The sequence below is a fragment of the Trachypithecus francoisi genome, unplaced genomic scaffold (genome assembly GCF_009764315.1).
Source record: "Trachypithecus francoisi isolate TF-2019V2 unplaced genomic scaffold, Tfra_2.0 Lachesis_group1, whole genome shotgun sequence".
Classification (NCBI taxonomy): Eukaryota; Metazoa; Chordata; class Mammalia; order Primates; family Cercopithecidae; genus Trachypithecus; species Trachypithecus francoisi.
This window is the reverse complement of record NW_022681454.1, coordinates 177,156,999-177,163,987: the sequence shown is the minus strand read 5'-3', so window position 1 is coordinate 177,163,987 and position 6,989 is coordinate 177,156,999. Positions and strand designations below refer to the sequence as shown.

Below are 6,989 nucleotides of genomic sequence, written 5' to 3'. Positions count from 1 at the left end.
TCCAAATTTCCACCATTCTCAGGAAGTCAGAATCCGGGATCTGACTCCTGGCCCGTAGGAAGGCATGGCAGCTTTATTTCCCAGGATGACTTCTGAAGTATCAGGGAAAAAGTCCTGGAGGACTAAAGCTTTATAGAGAATGAAAGCCACTGCCAGTTTTAAAACAAAAAATAAGCTGATTGTCATGAGCAGTCATGGGTTTATGGGTTTATTGATTTCTGCTGAATATCTGGGTAACCTGGGTTCATTTGCAGTTTTGAAGATGATACTCTCATTTTGTCCTACTTTTATACAAGAGAGAATAACATTTGCAAATGGCTTTGACTCATCTGATCTGAATACCCTCAAATATCTGGCAAGATGAAATCTGGTTTGTTCTGAAGAAAAAGTAGAGGGAGTGAAGGATTGGGTTTTAAGTACAGAGTTTACCTAAAAACCAGTCACCTCCCCTTCAATTTATTTCCCCCAGATCCAAATGGCAATTCCTTTTTTTTTTTTTTGAGATGGAGTCTCGCTCTGTCACCCAGGCTGGAGTGCAGTGGCGCGATCTCAGCTCACTGCAAGCTCCACCTCCCGGGTCCATACTGTTCTCCTGCCTCAGCCTCCCAAGTAGCTAGGACTACAGGTGCCCGCCACCATGCCTGGCTAATTTTTTGTATTTTTAGTAGAGATGGGGTTTCACCGTGTTAGCCAGGATGGTCTTGATCTCCTGACCTCATGATCTGCCTGCCTTGGCCTCCCAAAGTGCTGGGATTACAGGCGTGAGCCACCGCGCCCGGCTCTGGCAATTCCTTTTTAATTAGCCTGGGGTGTTAAAGAAAGCTACATTTTCTTCTTCTTCCTTCCCAGGTGGTCAGGATTCAGTGCAGTAAATTTTGGCTGTTCCCCCTTCCTGGAGCAGAGTGACAAGAACCCAAGACAGGAGATTCAAATGACTTTGCTAGAGGTCACTTTGGGGGAAATGTTTCAAAGGTAACCCTCCCTGCAGGGAAAGCTAACGCTAGTCTTCTGTGCAACAGGTAGGCGTCTGAATATGCGAATGTGTTCGGAATGCGAATTCTTGGGAAATGACATGTCAAGGCGAACTTGTCACTACGTGGAGGAGAATGAGGGTACCTGCCCCCAGAGGACTGTCTCTCCTTTCTGTCCCCTTAAGCCAGTAGCACCTCTAGGTCGCCTCCTGAGAGTGTCACCAAGGTGTGTGTGAAGTAAGAGGACTGCTCTCGTATTTGTAGAAAAACGAATGTGTGCTGGGTGTGGTGGCTCTTGCCTGTAATCTCAGCCCTTTGGGAGGCTGAGGTGGGCAGATCACTTGAGGTCAGGAGTTCGAGACCAGCCTGACCAATATGATGAAACCCATCTCTGCCAAAAATACAAAAATTAGCCAGGCGTGGTGGCATGCGCCTGTAATCCCAGCTACTTGGGAGGCTGAGACAGGAGCATCACTTGAACCCGGGAGGCAGAGGTTGCGGTGAGCTGAGATTGCGCCATTGCACTCCAGCCTGGGCAACGAGTGAAACTCCATCTCAAAACAAAAACCAAAACAAAAACAGAAAAAGGAAAATGCATAATGTCTTTAATTCAATTTGTATGTCTACCTGGATCACAGGCATCATTCACAGTCCAGTCTAGACTTAGGTTTTTCTAATTATTTCCTTTGAATTAAGTAAACTTGGTTTGGAATTTTATCTTTATGCCACTGAGCAGTTATGAAAACTTGGGAAAAGTTTATAAACACTCAAATTCTCCATGTTCTCATTGATAAAGTGGGGGTATTAAAACCTCCCTCATAGTGCCAGGAGGGCATAAAGGATTTTGTCAGAAAGCACCTGGCCAACATCTTGCTGCATAGTAGGAGCTTGAACTGGCAGCAAGGGTTACTCTTTCTCCCCAAGCCACGGCTTCTTGCAGAGATGGGGCCGTTGTAACTGAGACAGCATAGGGCCAGAGGGAGGGACAGACTGCCAGACATGCTGCCCGTTGGAGGTCTTCTCAGGAGCTTATAGCAAAGAGCTCTCATGGAACAGGGACACTGAAGAGAGTAGGTTTTTTTTTTTTTTAAATTTGAGATGGAGTCTCATTGTCTTGCCCAGGCTGGAGTGAAGTGGCACAATCTCAGCTCACTGCAACCTCTGCCTCCTGGGTTCAAACGATTCTCCTGCTCAGCCACCCAAGTAGCTGGGAATACAGGCATCCACCACCACAGCTGGCTAATTTTTGTATTTTTGGTAGAGATGGGTGGGAGGGTCTCATCATTTGGCCAGGCTGGTCTTTTGAACTCCTGGCCTCAAGTGATCGCCTGCCCCAGCCTCCCAAAGTGCTGGGATTACAGGCATGAGTCACCATGCCCAGTCTTTTTTTTTCCCCTTAACTTTTAGTTTAGGTTCAGGGGTAGCTGTGCAGGTTTGTTATATAGATAAATTTGCATCACAAGGGTTTGTTTTACCAATCATTTTGTTACCCACATGCTAAGCCTAGTACCCAATAGTTATTTTTTCCTGCTCCTCTTCCTCCTCCCACCCTCCACCCTCCAGGAGGCCCCAGTGTCTGTTGTTTCCCTCTTTGCATCCATGTGTTCTCACCATTTAACTCCCACTTCTATGTGAGAACATGTGGTATTTGGTTTTCTGTGTCTGCGTTAGTTTCCGAAGGATAATGGCCTCCAGCTCATCTATGTCCCTGCAAAGGAGCTTCATAGTATTCACAATAGTAAAGACTTGAATTCAGCCTAAATGTCCATCAGCAGTAGAATGGACAAAGAAAATGTGGCACATATACACCATGTAAAGTAGGCTTTCTGTGGTGCCACAGATCACTGGACTCTGCGTACGCCCCCAGAATAGAAGCACAGCAGGCCATGCAGTGTCACAGGATCCTTAGGGTGTTGTTTTTCTAGTCAGAAACCTCTGTGGCTGGTGGCACATTTGCCCAAGTTTTATTTAGGCCTTCTGGGCCTGTTCCACCCACTTGGTCAAGCAGGCTTTGCTCAGCCACACTACCAGCCGGGATTGCACGCCTGCCAAGAGCAAGCCAGGCGCAGAATGATGAGGGGTGTGTGAGCAAGCAAACACAAGATACGGCCACTGCACTTAGCCAGGCATGCCAGCTGCTGCAGTGGGGCAGGCAGCAAGAGGCACCAGCACAGATGCTGGCTCCATGAAAGGCTGCGGCTGGATCAGATGTAACACAAGCAGCTTCCGCTGAGGGCACCTACATCTGGACAAGGGGAATGCAGTGGCACCCAGGAGCTTAGAGATGCCAGGAACCACAGAGCCCCAAAGAGGTGTCACAGCCCTGGCTCAGAAAGCCCTTAGGTCTGGGCTCCCTGAAGGGCTGCAGCTCTTTTCTCCTTCTCATCACCTGCAACAAGGTGAGAAGTGGGCAGAGGGGGGCATGTTTCAGCCTGTTTGTGTTACAGCTCTTTCAGTTCCACCATTCAGTGGGTCCCAAGTTCTTGTCCCATGTCCAGGAAGAATGAGGTATGCAGACAACTGGAGGGTGAGCAAGGCAGAGAGGATTTTCATTGAGCAACAGAACAGCTCTCAGGAGACCTGAAGTGGGTAGCTTATTTCTGCATGCAGGTTGCCCTGATGAGTGTCTAGATCTCAGTGGAGAGGAGACCCTGCAGTGGGTAGCTCCTTTACGCAGGCAGGTTGTCCCAATGAGTGTCCACCTCTCAACAGAGAGGAGACTCACAGTGGGTAGCTCCTTTATGCAGGCAGTTTGTCCCAATGAGTGTCCAGCTCTCAACGGAGAGGAGACCCACAGTGGCTAACTCCTTTACACGGGCAGGTTGTTCCAGTAAGTGTCCAGCTCTCAGTGGAGAGGAGACCCACAGTGGGTAGCCCCTTCTGTAGGCAGGTCATCCGGACTAGTGTCCAGCTCTCAGTGGAGAGGAGACCCATGGTGGGTAGCCCATTTCCACAGGCAGATCATCCCAATGAGTGTGTCAGCCTGAGTCTGGGGTTTTTATGTGCTCAGAATGGAGGAAGTGTGTGCTGATTGGTCCATGGGTGGCCACAGGCAGGCCTGGAAAAAGCACCATCTGATTGGCCAAATGGTCACCAATGAAGTTCTCACTCTGGGCTACTAACTTCACCTGGAATATCACCTGGATATACAATCTGATATTGTATATCGTTCAATGCAGCCATGGCATTTCATTCCGGAGGTCTCAGAAGGGATGGGCCAAAGACAATTCCAGGGCTCTCCGCATTCACAAGATTTTCCTTTTCATGGAGCATCACTCTGTTTAGATACGCCATCAGGGATCAGAGGGTTTCACAGCGAGCAGGTGTCAGTAGTTTCAATGCTTCATGAAGGGTTTCCAGTTACTCACTAGGATCCATAGTTTTGGCAGATTCTATAAACTTAGGGTAGATATCATGCGTAATTAGTGAAACTGGCAAATCCCTGAAGTGCGGTTTCTGAGTTCCAGTGATAACGCTGACATCTTCGTATGTGTTCACAGAAATAGCTGCTTTCTCACCACCTCTGTCAAAAGCCGTCTTGACATCAGTTAAGTCACTAAATCCTGATACATGGTATAGCCCTTCAGAATTGGGACTTTCAAACTCAATCTTCCTGTTGCACATGTCCACCACCCTTGGCCACTTAGCAGTGTGTGCTTTTGACAAGCACTGTAAGGTCACAGCTGGACACGTTGGCATGCCTCAAGCCTGGTTTCCAGTCATTTGGGACCATGTGGGGTCACTGCTTGTGAACACTGAAACCAATCCACATGGTTCACTCCCTGAGCAATGAGACCATACATGAGAATGGCACAGTATTCACACTAAGCATGGGCCTCTCGATCCATGGACCTTGAAATTGTGAACCTTTTCATATTTTGGAATTTGCTCGTTTTCTTTCAGAGTTGCTCTTCTAACAAGTGATGTTGGTCTTTTCTCCAACACCTCATCCTGGCCTGTAGAATCTCACCACGTGTCTCTTTCAGGACTGGCATATATGTTTTGCCAGCAGACTCTCTGTTGAAGGTTGTGCATCCTATGTGTTCATAAACTGGGTTTATCATCACCTTGGCAATGTATTCTGCTGCCTTGTTTCAATACAGGGAGTAATCAAGCCATCAGTTACCAGATTGTGGGTGGACGCACAGTGTTTCTCCCCAGCAAAGTGATTTCCATTGCACTGGAGCCTCAAGTTTCTTGTTTGACTTCCCAATCTGAAAGCCAAAGTGTAGGGCTCTGGCTGTTGCTGCCTCTCCCCATGATGTATCTCCCTCAGCCACACTCAAGAGCTGGTCAGCTGCTTCTCCAGAGATCATGCCGTGAAACTCTCTTCCATGATACTTCAGGCTGTTTTCTCCCTCAAAAGTACAGATAATCCTTCAAGGATGAGGGGCTTCCTGATATAAGTAAGATTTCCAAATAGGAAATCGATTTTCATCTATATCAAAGAGGGTCAGGGCCGATCTTTTTTTTTTTTTTCCTCCATATATTCAAGAACATGGATAGCATCACAGCATTTTTTGCAAAAAGACTCTACTGGAAAACAGGACTATTGCCCCAAGTTGGGTTTTTTTGTTTTTTGTTTTTTTTAAATATTGAGTTGGTCTTGAACTCCTGGCCTCAAGCAATCCTCCTCCTTCAACCTCCCAAAGTGCTAGGATTATAGTCCTGAACTACTGCACCCAGACACAGCCAGCTATTTTTTTTTTTAATGATCACCCAACTTATTTTATTATTTACTTATTTATTTAGGATGTAACCAACGAACATTTATTTTGCACAGTTTTGGAGGCTGGGTACCAGCAGACTGGTGTCTGGTGAGAGCATCCTCCTGGTTTGCAGATGGCCATCTTCTCACCGCATCCTCAATGAAGCCTATTTGCTCCTTCTGGAAGCTTCCCAGGGGTCTGATGAGAAAATCACTAGCATCGTGTACCATCATCTTCACTTTCTCTACTTTTTTTGAGCAATTCAACAAATTCCTTGAAGGATTCAGTGATGTTAATATCATCATCAAGTCAGAGTATCTCCAATGAAATCAAACTGAAATGGCTGCAGCATCTGGGAACATTTCTGACCTGCAGAAGAGTAATGCTCACTAGCTCATTATAAAGGATTACAAAGGATCCAGATGAAGAGACGCATGGGGTGAGTATGGGGAAGGGGTGGGGAGCTTCCATGCCTTCCCCAGGCATGCCACCCTCCAGGGACCTCCACATGTTCAACTATTGGGAAGTTCCCCCAACTTATTTTGAATAAATTTTTTTTTTTTTTTTTTGAGATGGAGTCTCGCACTGTGGCCCAGGCTGGAGTGCAGTGGCTCGATCTCGGCTCACTGCAACCTCTGCCTCCTGGGTTCACACTATTCTCCTGCCTCAGCCTCCCAAGTAGCTGGGACTACAGGTGCCCGCCACCACGCCTGGCTACTTTTTTGTATTTTTAGTAGAGACAGGATTTCACCGTGTTAGCCAAGATGGTCTCAATCTCCTGACCTCGTGATCTGCCCGCCTCGGCCTCTCAAAGTGCTGGGATTACAGGCGTGAGCCACTGCACCCAGCCTGAATAATTCTTTATGGTAGTGCACGTATACCTGAAGGAACCATTGGATAGGCAGTTGCTAATGTTTGAAAAACAGAAGCTTACACATAGCTTACAAAAAATAGCTTATGTGTAAGAGCATGTGGGGGAGTCCTCACTGGAACTGTGGTCTTCTGTGGTCCACAGTGGAGAAGCAGGACAGGCCCAACAGAAATGTATTTTCCAAGGTCTGAGGAGCTTCCCAGAGAGGGGCTCAGCCTGGGTTTTTGCTGGAGAGCTCTATGTGCAAAGGCTGGGGAGCTTCCCAGAGATACTCATCCAGAGAACAAGAAACTGGCCCTGAAGAGGCCCTGAATGCTGGGAAGGGTGGAGCTCTTACTCCAGTCAGTTCCTGGCCAAGGCTACTGCACATACACGAGTCTAGAGAGAGAGAGAGAGAAGGTCAGAGTGAAAACCAGAAAGCTTTGCCTCCATAGGCTC

At 47.4% G+C, this 6,989-nt stretch overlaps 1 pseudogene; it reads right to left on the bottom strand.

The window, feature by feature from the left end:
• Nucleotides 1–1,877: 1,877 nt before the first annotated feature.
• Nucleotides 1,878–5,834, bottom strand: LOC117084980 (annotated as a pseudogene).
• Nucleotides 5,835–6,989: the final 1,155 nt, after the last annotated feature.